The following is a 20,661-nucleotide window of genomic DNA, read 5'->3' on the forward strand; positions in this document are numbered from 1 at the left end:
CATATAAAACAAGTTTTTGTTCGAAGTTTGTTTCCAAATTTTGGAAAAAAATTTGACCCCTGGTGTGTGAAAAAAATTTGCATATGAGTCGCCATGAACAAAATTCAGCTCTAGAGCATTACAATTGAAGGAAACTGTAGATAGAAAATTAAGTAAATCAATAATTTAATACTAAAACATGAATTTACATATGGTCGGGATTCGACCAGACCGAACTGAACGCCATCAGCATTTTTTCGAGTCACTTAAGTTTGATGTACGAATAATTTCAATTATATACGATTTCCGTAAATTTTAACGACCAAAACCAATATCTTATAATCCAAGAAACACGACCCAGTGAGTTATTTTAGTTTTTTCGGTGTCGCATAAAAATGACATGAGTTTCAAAATCGGCACTTTAAAATTTTTCTCATGGCGTTCAGTTCGGTCTGGTCGAAGCCCGGCCATATAAATTGAACGTGATTCCGAAGAAATCTGTTTCTTAATCAAAAAACATTAATAAGTAACAGGTAAACTCTCCCAAAATAGGTTTTTCGACAAAAATCAATCGATGAACAACGCTCAATAGATTATACAGCCTTCGGCCAGGATGGACCTTCCGTGGGTAATTTTGATGATCTAATGTTTGATCGATAAGTGGTACTTAAAGTGTTGTTCCGAATACAAATAAAAAACTTTTTTTAATTGCTTTTTCTGTATCCACAACAATATCGATTTAAATAAGTTTTGATTCAGAATATTTCGAAAACTTACTTTAGCACAAAAGAGTTAAGAATATTCGCATATGAGTCACATGAGTATTTTATTGTAAATTCTTCGTAAATACTAGTTTAGAATTATGTAAGTACTTCAAAAGTAAACAAATGTATTCTTTGAAGTTTTTTTTCTATCCGAACTGATAGGTATTACCAACAATTTGTTGGCAACAAACGATGCATACGATTGTTTTCATGAAAACAAGCTTCAAACTTTACAAGCGTTTTTCTCGGTTTGCAGTTTTTACACAAGGGACTCATATGCGAATATTTATGTAGGGTGGCAACAGAAACATCTCTGATCTCTCAGATTCAAATTCCTCATAACTGATACATTTTTAATTTTAATTGGAATAGAAAAAAGTAGCATTCATTACTAGTTGTAACATGTCATATTTATACGCATTATTTGAAAAAAAAAAAACGCTTTCCAAAATCGAATTTTAGCCTAAAATATTGCTCGATTTCCAAAAGAATCGAACATAAATTTGACGAGTTTCCATACAAGTTATTTCGAATAATGTGACTGATTATTTGAACAATAGGATCCCTCAATTTTCATAAATCACAATTTTCTTTCAAATCCCAAACATATCGTTCTAAATTTCATAACTATATTCTAGACAATGCGTTTACACGGTTCAGTCGATTGAGGGATTGAGGTTAAGCGAACTGTTTTACCTTTCTTGGGGGAGACCCGCATGTGATGGACATCATACAGAGAAGAAGATGGAGAAGGATCTGCCTGTTCGACATAATACGAAACATCAACTATCGAGTTTACTCGTTTCACAAACTGTTTAGATTGCTATTTATAATTCCTAACTTTGTCTTCAACCGTCTTTAACGGGATCGTCTGCCGTTGCCATCATCAAGTTTGATCATTGAATCAGCGCCGTCGTCAGTGCGTGCGGTTTCTCGTCTCGAAAAGAAAATGTCAAATAAAACAGAATAGCACTTTACTCGCATGCATTCGTCACACTACAACTGATCTCCATTTGGAGGTGGACTGCCTACGAATACGGCAAAACAAAATGTTCGCACAGAAGTATGCGAGCACCACACAACTTCAAGAGGAAAGATCTATAAATGCCGCCGTCGCCGTCGCGAAGAGAAAGGAAAACAAGCGCAGCAGCTTATTCCCATCATCATCATCATCATCATCGTCGTCGTCGTCGTTCAGTCGTCGCGTTGTGAAGCAAATTAAAACTTTTTTCCTTTGAACAGTGCGCGATAACGAGTGATATTTTTTTAAGTGAAAATATGCCCATGAATCGGTTGTTTTAACTAGTGACACTATTGCCAATGTCTGGGGCACCGCTTCCGGTACAAGGTGACGATATTTTTCACGCGTTTGGATTGTGAAAAGTTCCGTAAATGTGTAATTGAAATCGGCAAAGAATCTGCCCCAGGAAAGTGTAACACATCGAAGAGAGAGAGACAGAGAGGGCTCTGGTTGGTGTGGTGCTATTAGTTGAAAACTTTTTTTTTTATGTTATCGGCTTGCGGGTGGAAGGGTCGATACGCGGAAACCAGAAGAAGAAGAGAAGCACCAGGAGGGAAGGCAGAAGCGCAAGTTTAACGATACACAGTATAAGCCAAGGTAGGTATCGAAACTTCCTCATCCCCCAGCGAAACCGATCCTGGTTTGGACTGCTGCTTGTAACATCCAATGTTTTTTTTTCTTCCGTTCGTTCGTTTGAAACGAGCGAGATCTGTGAAACTGCTGCATACCTTCCAACGAATTTGTAGAATTTATTTCCGGAACTCTCAAATTCTTGTTAGATGTATGTTAATGACAAAATTCTCGAAAGTAAATTAATAGAAATAATATTAACAAAACATATTATGTTCTCTTTTTCCCCTAATTATGTTCCTATTTTTTTAAAAACAAATCGAAAAAATAGTATTGCTCGGTTAACACATTTCACTACGGTATATTTAGAAAAACTGCAGTACTTCAATCGAGAAAGTTTTAGAATCTGTTACTAGATTTTTCTAGTCTAGAATTCTAGTATATCTCTAGTGATTTTAATGTATTAGTGTTCAATTTTTCTCCTTATAAATTGCGTATTTATTTCACGAAATGGAGTGGGGGAAATTGTCGATGGCAGTACAACATTGATTTTAAGAAAACGCATTGCCCTAATAATATATTGACACCACAAAAAAAAGGATAAATAGCAGCCTAATATGATGTTTGAAATATGGTTATTCAATCTGTAAAGGTAAACCAATGACATTTGCGGTAATCTGGGAATCTTCGGATTAAACAATTGTTAATAGCTTTTTCCTATGTTAATTGAAAATTATAGTTTTGTATTAGTTCACAGTGATTGCTTTGATTTCAACTTCAAGTTGAAATGCAAAACTATCACATCTCCCTTTCTTGAAAAAAATAATAAATCCAATTCCAATTCCAAAACATTGGTGAGATGGTAACTGCACACAATTGGTTCTACTCCATCAACCGGCCACCACCGTTTATAAGACATTCTTTTTATTTTTAAACGTCGTGGCGATGATTACAGTTTTTTTTATATGTTAACAGTTTCAGGATCGTCGGATAAGACAAATGATAATTATCATTTAGATTCATTTAGATTATAATCTCAACACCCTATCTAGGAAAGTGATCCCCTCAAATACCCCTTCCTAGTATAAGTAAAAAAATATGACCCTCGGCTCAGAAAAACTTGTAATAAGTAAATTGGCCTCAAATAAATTAAATTGATTAAAAAAAACAGTATCAGAGTAATTTCGATCATTTGTCATAAGGCTGGAACAAATATCAAATGCTTCTTTTGTCAACTCCCCTTCGAAATTTCCAAAAAACCTGGGGGGGGGCAATAAATAAAGTTTGAATTATTTTATGTAAATTTCGAAAAAAAAAAATTAAATATCCGAAAGATTACAAGACCAAACAACAAATTATGAAAGATGGGAGTTATTTCACTTTTTGTATTTTTGATTTTATTGAATTTTTCGATAAATAATTTCTTGATTTATCGGTTTTGTGCAATTATATAGTATGCAATTTTGTTGCTTACAAGCTTTCGTGCAATTTATTCCAGTTCATTTGTTTTTCGCATTATTTTTTATTATCCCCTTCTCGCAATATTCCAATTTCTAGTGACAAAAGAAGGATTTGAAATTTGTTCCGGTCTAATTGTGGACAGAAAGTATGTCAATTTATTGAAGCTCTGATTTCGGATGTTTTCCTATGACCTCATCCATCCCACGTTTTTATCCGCAAAGCCTGTTTTGGTTTTCGTAGGATACTCAGTTATTTCTACCTCGATCTAAGGCAGACACAATTATTAATAAACAATTAGGCCGGAACAAATATCAAATTCTTCTTTTGTCACTACTACCAAACCCCCCCCCCCCCCCCTCGATTTTTTCTAAAAATCCCGAAGGGAAGGATTTATCAAGTTCAAGGTCTCTTATTGAAAAAAAATAATCAATTCTTGTATACAAATATATTACATGCAAGCTTTTCCAACTTGTTACAATGTTTTGAAAATTTTGATTAATTTTTTATTATTACTCCTCATGATGCGTCAACTCCAAGTGACAAAAGAAGGATTTGAAATTTGTTCCGGCCTTAAAAGTTGAGCATTTTTGATGATCTCATTTGGTAACTTCTTCGAGATTGCAACGTTGTCGGTATCTGTAAAAGGTTAGCGCACATTCAGATTTTTAACAAAGTGTAAAGGCCGATAATTTTGTTATTCCCTGTACCACGTTCAGTTTACAACCACTCCTGTTGAGCTTGAATCTTCTTTTTGTTGTGGGGAAAGTGAGGAAATATCTTAGCAAAAATTCCGATCTTCAATTAGTTTATAAAATCCAAATAAAATCGTGAACTTTATTGGCTGACCTATATTTTTAATGTGAAATCGGACGCTGAATCCGAAAATGAAATAAAAAAAAAACTTCGGTGAACAGTTTTTGAGTTAAGCCCCAAATATGGAATTTTGGAAAAACCGTAATATTTTCTATCATAAAGTCACTGATATCAACAATATTGTTGATCGTACGCAAAAATGAAGTTCAAATGATAGATAGAAAATTTACGGCGCGTTCGTAAATTGATTTTTTTGGGTGATGCATCAGTCGATTGATTTGTTTGGTAGATGTCAAATCACTTTCCATATGCTTTTGCATACGTTTGTTTGGAATTTCGAACGCCAGCATCGATAAAAAAATCACTTCGATAGAAAAAATCAATTTACGAACACGCCGTTAATCATTTTTTATATGCAGAAAAGATATTTCGAATTGATGTTATGCATTTCGAGATATTTGAATCTGAACACAAGTACTTTTTTTATTTTCAAAATTTCATATTTGGGGCGTAACTCAAAAACTGTTCTACTGAGATTTATTTTTTAAATTTCGTTTTTAGATTCAGGTCTCGATTTCACATTGAAAGTAATGTTCAGTACACTTAGTTCAAAAATGCTGCAAACATGTAGTGTTATTAACGCATATGTGATTAAAATTACAAGTTACACATTTGTAGTTAAAATAGCATTTAAAACTAAAACTCTGATTACGGGTTGATATCTGCATATGGAGTCAAGTCAGAGCTTTTTTGTTACTTTAGGGAAAATTGTAAAAGTTTAGCTTATTTGTATTCATTTTAATACCAAAATGATACCTAATGACTTTTAAATATGACAAATTGTACGATGATACGCCAATTTCTTGAATCGTTGAATCTTAAATGACACGGGACTCGGCTCAGCGAAAAAGTTCCTTTACGTTGAATTTTGATGATTTTCTTTAAATACTTAAATATACATACAGTACCGTTCATAATTGTATAGAAATTGGAAGCACGGGCACTGTCACTTCGACTTTGAACTTCCATAACTTTTTACTCTGATGATATTTTTTGATCAAATTTTTTTGCGTTAGCTAGACCCGAGTAGACTTTTATGGCAAAATTATACCTTATTTTGCTATCATGCCTTGAAAGTAAATTGAGGTATCATTTTGCCCGAATAAAGGTGGTACAATGCCAAAATTTGGGTCTCACTTTCCATATATGGATACCTCAATCATGTCAAGTGTAGGTTTCACTGAAACCTAAATGATACCTTGTTTAGCCAACGTTTCGAAATGAGTTTTGAAGGCATAATGATACCACTTTGAGGTATAATTAACATCCAAAATTTGGCATCGTTGTGATATCAAATCCCTTTTTAAAAACGCTGCCAAACGAGGCATCAATAAGCTTCCATTTAAAACAAGAATTTGGCATCATTGTGCTATCTTTCAATTGAAAACGATACCCAAACTTAGGTATATCCCGAGTCATTTTTATGGCAAAATTATATCAAATTCTACTATCGAGCCCTATAAGTCTATTTCAAATTAGTCAAATTATGATAATATAAGGTTTTATATTATCTTTGACTAATTTGACTAATTTGAAATAAAAATTTTAAATAAATAAGTGATAAAAAACCGTTAGATTTTGGCAACATAAAATTTGCTGGCGTGTTGCCAAAAACGAACGGGGTCTGTACTAAAATCGCCTGTAATTATGCAATCATTCATCGTTACACTAATACGAGATAAAATTCGTGGTTTATAAAATCGCCTTAGGTTATGCAACGAATATAACATTTGTGATAAACTTTCCTCAGTGTGGCAGTAGGGTAACGGACTTATTTTGGACCGGTTGATTAATTTAGACCATCTTCCTTATACACTTCCTTAAAAATCAACTACTCATGAAAAACATGAGCATGAGCAAAAACATGGCTGAAGTCCGGGTTAAAAATATATTTATCTGTATTTTTCATGATTAATGACTGTATAAGAGAAATAAGCATGCCAAATTGGGCCATAATTGACCCTAGGCAAAGTCGTGTAAACGCAGACAAATAAAAAAAAGAAATAAGCATGGTGGTTCAAATTATCACCTGTTTCAAAATAATGTTACCCTACATAATCTGATTTCTCGATTTTCTTAGCTTTTATTTATTGAATCTCCTGGAGTGTGGTTTTGATTATGAGTTTTGAATAACCTTTTGGATTTCAACATCTAAAATTATAAAAACTCTTTGTTTTCCTCCTCAATATCATTGTGAAATTTTAATTATATAATTTAGAAAATGTTTTAAATTTTTTTTCTTTGGATTTTTTAAATAAGATGATTTATCCTTAGATTTAAACATCTTGACTTAATTAATAAATCAATTTTTTATAGTCTCTATTAATTTTTAATAGCTCGACTGGTTTTCATCTGTTACAAATTAGGACTTTCGCAGAGAGATTACCACCAAAAACTTTTCGTTCGAAAATAAACCATTTTCACAAACCCTTAAACATAAATATTAATATTCCAGTCTATAAAGGCTACTCTCTGTCAAACCCATCATTAAAAGTACCTATCCACATTAGGACTTTTCCAAAAGTTCAACAGAAAACAAAAAATACTTTTTTTAAGTATCTCAATATTAAAGTTTTAAATATTAGTACCTGTACGGTATTTGGCAACTTTTTACTGAAAGTTTAGTCATTTTCATTTAATAGAATATTGAGCCATTTAAAATAAAAACCTGAATTTATAACTACTTTCGATTTCCATGACTTTGCAATAAAAAACATTCGATGTAGGCTTTTCAAAATGGTCACTAAACAAAGTATGGTTCATGAGAAAGTGTTATGTTAAGTTATTTATTAACGCGTAGTTATTAAATAAGTAAATATACTTTTAACGATAGTTTATTAACGCATTTGAGCAAATGAACTAAAAACTATTTAAGTATTTCTGAACATTTTCCCTGACACTATATTGTTTGGGAGACTTGAGACATTCGACCATGATTCATGAATTACCCACAGAAAATTGATACTTTTTGTGACATTTCTCAACCTATTCTGTTTCCTGTTGAATCACTTGTACGGCTGATTTTGCCAACTCTTCTGAACATTGTTGAAAATCCTCAATTTCCCTAGCTTCACTCCCGGTAGAATAATCATCTTCTGAGTGTTAACGTTTTTTTCGCAAATGATCGCCTTCAATGTTTTCGTTGTACTTTTCACTCAACTTCACTTTCGTTGTACTTCACCGCTACTTTTTTTTTTTGCACCGCTTCCTATGCTCTCTTACGACACTGTGTCTGAATCTTGTGCTTCTTTTTCGTAGAAAAGGATTGAGACTGAGTGAGAACATTATTCAATAAACGGGGCTCCCGGTTCGTTCACCTTCAAGTCGATATTTCCGTCCTAACCGATCGTCAGGAAATAAGTGGTCAGAAAGTCTTCGGTGAGATGCTTTTCTAACACGTCTTCGTTGGTTTTGAGCTGGAAAAGAGCAGATGGTTCTTTGAATGTTTGGTTATTTCTACTTCCGGAACCGCTTAAAAACGGATCAGCCGTACCAAAACCTTTGGGTAATCGCCACTATATGAAGTCGAGAATCACGCTGTGTCTATGGTTCCAAACCACTTCCGTTGGGTGCAAACAGAATAAAAGTTTTCGATAATCTGATTGAAGCTTTATTAGATTTCATCGGCGCAGACTGACTATGGAGATAAAAGAAACAACTGTTAGACCCATGCTGACTTTCTGACTAAGTCTCGATCATACTTACCGCAGTAATTCACCAACAATAACAGGTAACTATCGGGATATTTCCGATTTTTCACTACGCACTGCCTCTGGAGTCTGGAGTGTAGGAGGCCACTGACTCGTAAACAAAAAAGTTTATTATTGTTGTATGTTATTGAAACCAGGGTTGGACCAGTAACATCAAATATATGTCTGTTGGTTTTCTTTTGTTTAAAAATAGGTGAATAGTATTTTTGTCATAATGTTGTTATCAAACCAAAAAATCAGGAAGAGTTTAATAATGCTTTTTGAAAAACAAAAGTATTTAAGGTACACCGGGGTAAGTGGGGACGCGGGGTAAGTGGGGACGGTGGCTATTACAACAATACCGTCAACTATTTTTTTCAAACTTTTAATGCAGAATGTTAAATTTACTTGTAATCTATCCAATAACTGTAAAAGAGATACGGTTCCGACAATAACGGATGTTTACGGTGACTTTTCGTAAATTTTCTAATTTTAACTACGATGTGAAGGTGATGTGCATCTTTTTCAATCGCAAATTTCTCGTAAACTAGCTGGCTCTTGACGAAAAACTCTACATTGCAACAATCCTTACATTAGAAACAACCAGTTAGGAAAAGAAACGACGATTTAAAATTAAGAAAAAAGAGTTTATTTTAAAAAATCAAAAATGTTGTCTCCAAACCCTACCTGGGGTAAGTGGGGACGGCTTTATACATACTTGATGTTTAGATAATTTTTCAATTTTCTCTCCTTCATTCAATACATTTTAGCTTTATTTAGCGTTCGGATCATGAAAAGTTGGGAAAAGTACTTGTGTTTTCTGGAATAAGCATATATTTTCGATGAAATCGGATCTCGTGTGTTGCAACATAAATTACACACAATTATCACTACTATGAACTTTTTTCAAAATTTTGGACGGTTCGAGCAATAAAGTAACGTATTCAACCAAGAAAACACAAATTTGTTGAAAATTTCCTGAGAAATCAGAGGGAAAATCCACCGTCCCCACTTACCCCATAAAGCGGGGTAAGTGAAGACACCAGCAGTCCATAACAATTCACGTGATAACTTTTTTCGCTTTTCGTTTATCAAGCTCATCTCTCCAGCATTTGTAAACAACATGTTTAGCATCACATTGAAAGCGATTTTATCAAAATTGATCCACTGCTGATTTTTCAATGATTTTTTAAAGTTGAACTATACGAAAAACCATCCCCACTTACCCCGTTGTACCTTATAAATTTATCGTTAAATGGTAGAATATACATCTGTTTCTTTAATCCACAATTGACGCATTGTTTGAACTATTTGATTTATAATCAGTGAAGAAGAAAAATCCGATGCAATGTTAATAAATTTTTTCACCACATCCTTCAGCATCACAAAATTTGCACAATGTCGAAGCATCTTCTAAAATCTGTTAAATTTAATAAAATCTGGCTAATTCACATTGACAAATTATTTTTTGTTTGTGATAGAAGATTTTTGATTTATCTAAGTAACCATTCAAACAAAATCAAGAATTATCGATAAGTCATTTTATGAATAATTATTAAGAAAATATGTTTTTATTTCAGACAGTTTAGCATCTTAATCGCTTAAGTGTCTTATTGAAAAGGATTTTTTCAAGGTCTGTCACTTATAAACTTTTGTACCTATCGATTTCTGAATACAAATGTGTTACTTTGATTTTAACTCGGTTCGATTCAAGTACTGTAATAATTTAGTACGGTTTTTATCAATAATTTATTAATAAAATGGGCCGTATTTACTGGTTTAATATTATTTTTTATCAAACAAAATAAAAATTTGCCCATTAATCTTGCTAAATTATGACAACATTTATATTTAAAAATTGATTTAAGTTAATGAAATTTATACAAAGTACTCAAAAATAGAAAAAATCATAGAAATTGAAAAAACAACAAATACAAACTAAAATCGATAAAATTGATATTAGGTACTAAAACAGTAAGTGATGGTCCAGGGTGGAAAACAGAAGAAGAAAAACCGAAAAAAAGCGTTCGAATGTTAAATTGATCTGGTTGAATCACCGACTAGTGAGCAGGTATCAAGTCTTTGAGAGAGTTTAGCATAGGATAAGTTTACAAGTTTCACCAAACTTAGCATGCCTTATCTATAAAACAACAGTTTTGAGATTTTGTTTGCTTCCAGCACGATTTTTTTTCATAAACGATTACAAATCTTTTCAAAAAGTGCTCATTTTTCTGTCGAAAAGTAAAAAAATACTGCGGCGAATTTCTATTTGCCTGACCTAGGTGCTGGTTGTTCGTATCTGTCTATTAGTTTGATATTGCAGGTTGTGTCTACGACGATCTGCCTTCTTTTTCTCGCGAGGTTTATATATGCATGCGTGACTTCAGATTTCAAAATAATGATACCTTAATGATGCCTAAATTTGCAATGACTGAAAAATTAACACCCGAAAATGCGTGAACTGTGCCAGTTACGAACAAATTTACTGTTTGTTTTCAGTTAGATTAAATTTTTAACATTTTATTAAATCTGAATTTTCATCACACAAAATAGAATACCAATCAAGCTATCATTTTGATATCACTTTTCAGCTCTATCGTAATAAATGAAACCTTAATGATGCCTTGTTTTGCTATCGTAGGGAAAACAGAACCAAAAAGTGCTTTCATTTTGGTCTCAATGTCTTATTTAGGTATTGGTTTGGCATCATCTTTCCATATTACGATGCTTAAATGAAACCTAATTTTGCAATCGGGAAAAACGCGATACTAAAGTTTGCTATCATTTTGGCATTGATAGCCTATTTTGGTTTCATTTTGCTATCGATTAAGGCATCAAAGTCTGCTCGGGGACCAACTATCACACTATTATATTACAAAAGCTTTCTGGAATTTGTGTGGCCTGAGAAACAGTAATTCTACGATAATCGGACTTTTCGGACTTCTCTCATTCAAACTGCAATATCTCTGAAACTACGCTATATTTATCATTAAAATTTTGCACAGTGATTGTTGAAATATAAAGCTAGCATGTCTGAAGTTTTCGGAAAGTTCTATCGATGAGATCAAAAGTTACGCGAGGTGCAATATTTCAGGCATGAACCTAGAAATGCGATTTCTATAGAATTTTGGACGATTGATGGGAACAATACATTTTCCATCCACAAATATTGTATTTACTGGAATTTTTCAAAGTTGACTACTTTCCTCGTTTTTTTTACAAATTGAAATTTCATCTGTTTTTGTGGTCCACCGTCAGGTTGTACCCGGATTTTCAGTGCTTTCACCACAACTTTCACTTTGTTTGAACCAATCAAAAGTATATCCATTGGAAAGGAAATTTAATCTACTTTCTAATAAGGTGCATAAATTTACGCTGTGAGACTTCAAAAAAAAAATATGAAAATTATAAACGTAAAATCATTCCTGAATGTCTAGAACCACAAGCAGAACGTGTTTGTTTGCTCTACACGGAAAAAAATTACATGGGTTTTTCAAATACAGAGTCATGATAATTTTACTATATCCATCATTTAGTATTTTCGACCATGATTTAGTATTTTCTACCAAAAATCTGGGCGATACTACTACGACATCGTATTTTTACTATGCGATCTTTGACAGCTCATAGTAATTTCCTCGTGTCTAAATTACCATGCGCATGATATTTTGATATTACACAATTCGTGTTCTTGAAATAACTATGCCCATGGTAATGTTGAAACATCGTCATTTGTGTTGTTGAAAATACTATGCTCATTAAAATTTATAGTAATTTTACCTATGTGCTTAGTTTGAGTGTTTGTTTCAACCGGTCACGATTGTCGGAATGCGGACAAAAATGTTTCGCGGCTACGTAAATGTGGTGATTGCTGTTCCAACCAACCAGGTGACCGCCGCACTGGGTGAGTCAAATAAAATCATCAGCTTCGTCGGGTCGGGAAACGCAACCTCTCAGGTAAGTAATATTGTGTTTTTTCGTCGAGTGCACATTACTCAGATCCGTTTTTCCGATCTTTTTTTTTATTTTATTTTAAGCTGTTCCATCGATGCATCCTGAATTCCCCGGTCGTGGGTACCTTCCTTCTAACCAGCCACGGAAAATTGATGGGAGAATCGCAGTTTCCAGAAGATTAACCTTGCCCCCTTTCAGGATCGTAGGCCTCAAGATGACTGCCAATACATCCAAATCGATTCCAGCGTAAGTAAAGCATTTACCAAATTTGATCTGCTCATTAACTAATTTTTGTTTTTTTATTTTTTTTTTTCAGAGACTAACGACAGTTCTAAGCAGACCATTGTTTTGTGTAGAGTTGTGTGTTGTGTAAAGTGAAGTTTCGTAATAGTTGTTATTAAAAAAAAATGTAATTAATTTAAAAATAAATTATTTCTAAATCTCGAAGAAATCACGAAGAGTGTTTATTCTATCGTACTTCAATATAGTTATACCATGGTGCATGGTAGTTTGGTTGTCAAATAAAGCAATATGTATTATATCATAACATATCATAGTTTTATCATGAAATATATCAATTTTACTATACACAATGAAAAACAAAACCATGATTCCATTGACAATTTTACTATGAACGTAGTCGAAATTACTATGCGCAGCCAAAATAAACACAAAGTAAAACTACTATGCGCATGGTAATATCAAGAAGAAAACATTATTGACTCAAAAATATGGTTGCGTGTTGTTCATTTAAACCACGGATTTAGTAATTTTACTATGCTTTTTTTTGTGTGTACGAGTCCCACGGTGGGAGGTGATCTACACCGAAAAAACTATTCACATGACCGCTACGTGAAAATGTACATAGATTTTTGCCACCCTGAAAATCATGTGAAAACTACGGAAATTTCAAGTAGCAAACAGAGCCCGCGTAGCGAGCAGAATTCACGTAATTTTCATATGGGTTGTATGTGAAAAGAACGTAGATAGAATGTGAAAGGGATTCGTACTGCTACATGCGATTCACGTAGATTTCATTAAAATATGGACGTTATGAGTTCTTTTCAGATGTTAGAAATAAAAAATCTGTTGATGTTGCAGGACATTTTATTATTTCAAATACAAGATACACTATTCATGTTCACTTAAGAATTTGCTTTTCACTTACTATTTTTAACAATACTTGCACTTCACTTATTATTGAACTTCACTTACCTATATAAAAACTTAGTTGAGACTTTGTATTTGGGTTGCTCCACAGTGGTTGACTGGCCGTCCTACCAATTCCAAATTCTGTAAAAAATAGCAGACTATTTAAATGGCGAATACACAAACAAATTTTTAATACTCACATAAAATCAGCATCTCCATCACGTAGAATTTCTTTTTTTGTTAGCACCAACTGTTGGATCTACGCCATATTGGATACTGAATTCTTTCACATAGATTTTACGTGAATAAGTTATTCAGAGCTACGTGAACATCACATAGAATTAATCAAATCCTTTTGTACTTAGCGGATCAATGGATTTTCACGTAAATCGAATGTGTCTTTGTTTTGACAGGAAACGGCTATGTGAATTTCACGTACGGATCAAGTGAATTTGTAATAGTTTCTAAGTGATTCATGTAAGTCAAGCAAAAATTCACATAACGAGCGCCTACGTGAAAATCCAAGTGAAGTTAACGTTTTCTTTTCGGCTGAGTGTAGGCAGAGAGTAGAGCAAAATGCACGAAATAATGATACGTGTCGTGCGTTTTTTGGTTGGAAATATTCTATTGATTGTAGTTCGCGTTTGCTAGTCACGACACGCATCATCATTTCTCTCTCTCTCTCTCTGCTTAAATCACCTCCCACCGTTGGATTCGGAGAGCAAACAAACACGTTCTGCTGGACGCGTTCTGCTTGTGGTTCTAGAAATTCAGGAATGATTTTACGTTTATAATTTTCATGTTTTTGTGAACTCTTACAGAGTAAATTGTTGCACCTCATTAGAATGTAAATTAAATTCTCTTTTCAACGGATATAGTTTTAATTGCTTCAAACGGCGAGAAAGCACTGAAAATCCGGGTGCAACCTAACGCTGAACTAAAAAAAGAGATAAACTTTCAAAATATTAAAAAAAAACACGTAAAGTAGTCAACTTTGAAAAATTGCAGTAAATTCATTTTTCGTTGTATCAAAAATCTAAATTTTCAGTTTTCAGATCATTTGCTCGGCGGAGCACTTTTTAAAACCAAAAATTTTGGCGGAGCACCTACATTTTTGAAAGAATGAAAAACCCGAGTTTTGAAAGCTTGATAGTATTTATCGTTTAAAAAAGATGTGTCTTGTCATCGTAGTCAATAAAATCAGTGATGAATGGCTACTCTTTGAATAGTCTTGTTTTTACTAACAAAATATGTATCATCAAAAATTAATAATTTTAATAGAACAAATACGCTTTCTTTGATTTTTCAACCTGTAACAAGTTTGGTTAAATATGTGTCAGTTGTAGCCTGACGTCTGGTTCAGCGTTTAGTCGGGATCGGTATTTTGTCTTCTTTGCGATATATGTGGAAAATCCAGACTAACATAGATAAGTTGTGGAAAACGGCAGAAGAGTAAGTTTTGCTTTAACGAACGAAATTTCAAATTTATTTTTCAAGGGCTTGTGATATAGCTCAGTTGGCAAGTCAGTTGCTTTCTGAGCCGATGTCCGTGAGTTCGAGCCCAAGAGTAAACATCGATAACAGTTGTACCGGATAAGTTTTTCAATGACTTGTCCGCCAACTTCATCGTTGATATAATTCGTGAATGACATAAAGATGTTAAAACGACTATAATCGAAACAAAAAAAAATTATTTTTCAGTTGACACCAATACTCTTCCAACGACTTTTTGGATACGAATCTTTCCTGAAGCTTTGAATCCGATGTCATATCTATCAAGCATTCATATTCTTGCCATGTCAATGATTCTGGTTTCTTTGACATAAAAATAGGCTGTTCCACGCATTTAAAGTCTGCGATCTTTTTATTATTTTATGATATTCTTCGGGGAATTTTGCTGGAAGCTGTTCAACAAATCCTGCGACAAAACATTGTAATTATAATTGTAAATGACTTCATTAGACACGTGGGCCTGTTAGTTTAAGTTCACACCAAGGAATACAAAAATAAATTTATCAACGAAAAGTGTTGTGATTGTCATAATTCTTGGAAATTTTCGGATGATAACTTCAAGGTTATTTCTGATTGAATGCTTCTTAAATTCTGAAAGCTGTCCGGGTTGCGGTTTTTGATTGATTCTGTCAAAAATTTGATTTTTCTCTTGATAGTCATGATTTTGCCGTTTTAATCGAAGATTGTTATTCCTTTACCTTGCATTGATAGACTGTAGTCATTTTTAATACCAACGAGACAACGTTTTTCTACGAGATAACCAGCGATCTTCGGTTTGAAGTAGTAGCGTGGAATGTTGGCTAACCATCTCTTTGCACAACGCCTTGAATAACCCTGATTTTTTCGGTCGAGCCTTTATAAAGTTGATTACTTTTATGCTTTCGTCCAAGACTTCCTTCAAAGATGATGATAGTTTCTTAATAGCGAGTACATGTCGATGAAGGTTGTATAACTACTACCGCAACTTTTGGTCTCTTCTTTGATCTTGGCAACGACTCCAGCAGTATTTCAACTATAGCTTTCGCACCGTCCATAAATACATCAATGCAATTTCCCCATGGAATATTGTTGTCCGTGACATAATCGTCAATTATTTAGCTTGAAAATTGATGATTATGACGTTTAAGTTGCAAAAGTTTGCAAAGGAACAAATCTTCTTCGAAACATTCAGAACCTTGATAGCGAACAAATATCATCAGAATTGCTAGTCCTGCTACATCCGTGGATTCGTCGAAGTTCTTAATCGCTTTTAACATCTTCAGCCATGTCACAAATTCGCGAGAAACCGTGTTGTCAGACATGGGAATAGAATTTACCAATTCCACTGTTTTATTATTAACCATGATACGGACGACTTCTTGAATTCAAGGTTTGATTAAGTTTTCAGCAATAGTATGCACTTTTCCAGCTTTTCCAATCGGTAGCTCGTCAAGTACATTGAGTGTTTTGCACACTCAGTCCTGCAACACAACGTTGTCGATCATAGCAGTGCATTTTGACAATTCGCCATCCTTTGCCAACCTCCCTGCAGAGATTCAGCCGCCAGTAAAAACAAAGTAAACAAAATTTATTCGTTCGTACTAAATGCCCTGTGATTTTTTTTATCATGTTTCGATAAAAATGAAATGATAAAAAAAAATCAGAGTTTTTCAAAATGAAAAAAGTTATAACGATTATAGCTTGGAGTGTCAAATTGACACTACTAAGTCTGATAAGGGTAACGAAATCTAGTGCGGATGAGGGTCAAAATATTTTTAGTATCACCCTAGTGAAAAATATGTTCAGATGCCTTTTAAACATCTAATAGCAACGAAATGATTCCGAGTAATTGATTTTTTAAATCCCCGAATTCGGATCAAAATTAAGCTTGTTTTTGCGCTTGTTATTCAGTCACAAGGTACCTGATTTTTTTATGCAAACGTACTCACGCACATTTCTGTACCTTTTCTAAACAGAATGATTTAGTATAAATTCAAATCATCCTAACGAACTTGCTCGTTCCGAAAGCTGTACGCTGTTGAACAATCTTTGTAAATTTCATTAGTTTTCATTTTTTTTTTTCGTTCCGTTTTTCAGTTCCGGTTTGTGGGGGTGGAGTAGGAAGGGCGGTAAAGTTCTTGCGCTTTCGATCCCAATTGAACTCCATAATGGTAGAGAAAGCACATAGATTGGGTTGGGTGGTCGCACCCTCCAAATGGTTAGAAGAAGAAGAAGAAGAAGAAGAAGGGTTGGCTAGCTGATTTGGTTGTTGAGAAGAAATTGATAGGGAAACTGGGTGGGGTGGGAGTCGTCCATTGGTTTGTCCACCACCAAAAGTTGCACGGCCACCCACCCAACCAGCCAACCTTTTCCGATTGCTCGCTCCGGTCCATTTGGATGAATGCAAGAGCCACGGAACGCAACGGGATTCTCGTGCAAGCAAGATGATGTGTTTCTGTTTTCTCACACACAAATATAAATACCTACACGTCGTATATTCCGCTCTCTGCTGGCGGGTTTCGGCGTGGTGAATTTGATGGTGCGAGGCCGTTTTCATCTCGTTTCGCGGAACAAGGGCACAACATCCATTTTAGCATATCAGCGGCTCACGGACTGCTCGCGGAACTTGGCATTGTTGTCTTATGTCGAAATTCTATTCTTTGAATGTTTTATGTCGCAAACGAATTGCATTTTTCGTTGACATGATTCGTTGTCGACTGCATTACTAAGTAATTGGTTTCCGAAATAAGTGTGGAGATTATCTATAACTAGCTGATCCCGTACGAATTTCGTTTCGTTAGCAACTTTGCAAATAAAAAATACGATATTTTTCAAACAATTAAACTCTCGATATTTCTTGAACTGAATAAAAATTATAGTTGCAGTGAGAGTCTTCTTATTAAAAAGTTGAAATGCCACCAACATAAACGACGCTACTGTTTCTTTCCTAAGCCTGTTCTTCAATTTCTAAAAGAGGTGCGAAATAAACATAGTAACACTAATGTCAAATCTAATGTTCTTTTTTTTTCTTTATTATAGAGACTTTCAGCCTCGGGCTGGTTCGTCCCGTCTAATGTTCTGAGTTCGGTTGGTACAGCTTCGTACTTGCAAATTATCAAATTTTTCGAAGATGATGGAAATTATTAGAGAAACATGAGGTACCGAAGGAAGAACATAAGCCGTAAATATCATGAATTTTTCGAAAAAGATACAATGGCTCACCTACGAGACTTAAACCCGCAACCCGTTGTTTTTTGGATTCAAATTCAGCCCAGAGTCTGTGTTTCTTTATTTCATGTAATGTTAGTGATGAAATTAAGCAGTTTGATAAAGTATTATAGTTCAAATGTCAAATCGTGAATGCTTAAGGAAAATCTCTTCAAAACTCAATAAAACCATTTGGAATACTAGGAATCGCTTAAAATGCAGTTATCTATGTACATAGTTCGTAAACAACGTAAATCCTATATAAGAAATTTTGCCGAAACTTTCGCGAGCCAGGAATTAGGAACTATTCCATCATACACAACTCTCTTTTTCAATTTCCTCATCTGAAATTGTTTTAAAATAACTAAATGAATTATGAAATTTCAGTTTTGGGTCAACTCATAACCTTTGCACGTTATATAATCAATTGGGATTTGGTGGCTCACGATTTCCCACAGTTTTCAAAATAAAATAAAAAATACTTTGTTTTAAACAGTCAGAACTTGGGAAATTAATTTTTTTTTTAAATAAAAAAAAATGCCTTTAGAATGTAGAAAACCGTTTCATTTATTTATCCTTTATAATAAAAAAGTCATGAAACAAAGAAAAAAAAAGTGGCCCATGATACCCCACTCTCTCTTACTTATTCCGCTTTGTCTTTGAGGGCATCTAATGAAACTTTTGTCATTTTTAGAATAACAATGTGATAACTTTTTTTTAATGAAGAGAAACATATTCATAAATTTGTCATGAATTTTTTTCATTGTGTTTCAAAGATATAAAATTGAAATTCATATTTGGTGCAATTTCTACTTTGGCTCTGATTGTTACTTTGAATCTCTTTTTTTATTTAATTCATATTTTAACTTGATTTGAAATTATGATTAAGATTTGCACACTGAATGGTGGTTCTGAATATAATCTTAATTAATGTTTTGAATTCTTAAACTATTATAGCTTTAAGGAATTTGAATTTATATATCTTGTTTTCTTTTTTGAATTTTGTATAATATGTTTCAAATCTTCATGATACTTCCTAATTGTCATTAGATAATTATTTCTCGATGAAGCACAAACCAGACGATCAATGATGTCATGAAAATTATTTTAATATCCATCCGGTTATTTTTCTAAATCAGAGAATTTTAGTTTCTGATAAGGGTATTAAAGAAGTGAGTATTAAATTTTGCATTTTGAAGCTCACATCAGAGCTTTCTTTTTTTGAAAAATTTCTAAACTTTTTCGCAATGTTCGCACGTGATTAATTAGCCATTTTTATTTGAAGATACCAGAAATTATCTTCTACACAGACAGGCAGTATACTGAACTCATCTCCAGTTTTTTTTACACGTTTGAAGGTTCTGTATTTTCTGGGATACATTTGAAAAAAAAAATCGAAAATTGCCTCGGGCTTAATCCGAGTTTGCTAGTAGGTAATGTAATGTTTACAGTGTGCAAATTTTTGTGACGTTCTGTCAAGTGGTTTCTGAGATAGCGTCCAATGAAGACTTTAATTTTTGGGTGCCACGTGTGTCATCTATATATAGCATACTGTGAACCACCCTTTTTCCAAATCAAGGTTATTTTTGATTATTTTTTCTGTTTCCTGAAGTTAGACCTTCCAAATTATTCAATATTTTTTAGTTTGGTCGAAGTAACGGCAAATTTAGCAGATTGTCCTCCTTCGGCACAAAAAACAACAAATTTTGACTTTCTACCACTCCATCACAGTTTTCGCGCAATGGTACGATTCTAAATCCCACCAACTTTGTGGGACCTACGGAGCGCTATGCAGGGAAAATGTTCGCATTTGGAAGCAGTCTTCTTTTTATATTTTTCCATTCATTGTGTCAATCGTTATGAAAAACTGACTGATTTGCAGCTTCTACGGATCGTCAGCCACCTCAAATGCTAGACATTAAAAAATTATTTTAGGCGAGACTTGTGTAAGAAAAAAGTCCACATCAAAAAATTTCAAAATCTCTTCTCGCTAGCGGTTTAAATATTCTGCACACGATTTGACCACCGTATTTTGTTTATTTCACTGGTAGACAGCTATTTTACCTTTTAGAAATGAGGTCAGGCCTGTTTATTATACAGCTAGACTTTTGACAGAATTTTTATTTTCTATCACTGCCTTAATCGCAATTTTCGGACAGCACTTGATTAAATCTCTACTTACGCTCAATAAATGCTATACCTTCAATCATCTTCAGTTTTATTCAACTTTTAGCTCACTGTTAGATACTCTAGGACTTCTTGAAAGATTCATCATATGAACTTTTGTCAAATACACCTAGGTTTTTTTACGCGGTTTTTTTTACACGGTTTTTTTACACGGCTTTTTTTACACGGTTTTCGGGAATAAACAAGGTTTTTTTTACACGGTTTTCGCGAATTAACACGGTTTTTGAGTCCTTTTCAAAGGAAAACACTCAGAATCTTTTTGAAATTGGGAAAATCTTAGCTCTGAGACTAAGAACGTGAAACATGAGACCTG

General features: G+C 33.8%; 1 protein-coding gene across 5 annotated transcripts in view; it reads left to right on the forward strand.

Annotated features, from left to right (window-relative positions):
* Window positions 1-1,940: 1,940 nt before the first annotated feature.
* The window catches only part of LOC129754592 (transcriptional repressor p66-alpha), a 35,154-nt gene continuing 16,433 nt past the window's right edge, over window positions 1,941-20,661 (forward strand). For 3 of the 5 annotated variants that reach the window (XM_055750736.1, XM_055750737.1, XM_055750738.1), the window contains exon 1: window positions 1,941-2,361. The gene's annotated coding sequence lies outside the window, so the exon portion shown is untranslated. The remainder of the gene's footprint in view (window positions 2,362-20,661) is intronic. The other 2 variants (XM_055750733.1, XM_055750735.1) reach the window with 1 other exon arrangement.

This window comes from Uranotaenia lowii, chromosome 3 (assembly GCF_029784155.1).
Source record: "Uranotaenia lowii strain MFRU-FL chromosome 3, ASM2978415v1, whole genome shotgun sequence".
Lineage (NCBI taxonomy): Eukaryota > Metazoa > Arthropoda > Insecta > Diptera > Culicidae > Uranotaenia > Uranotaenia lowii.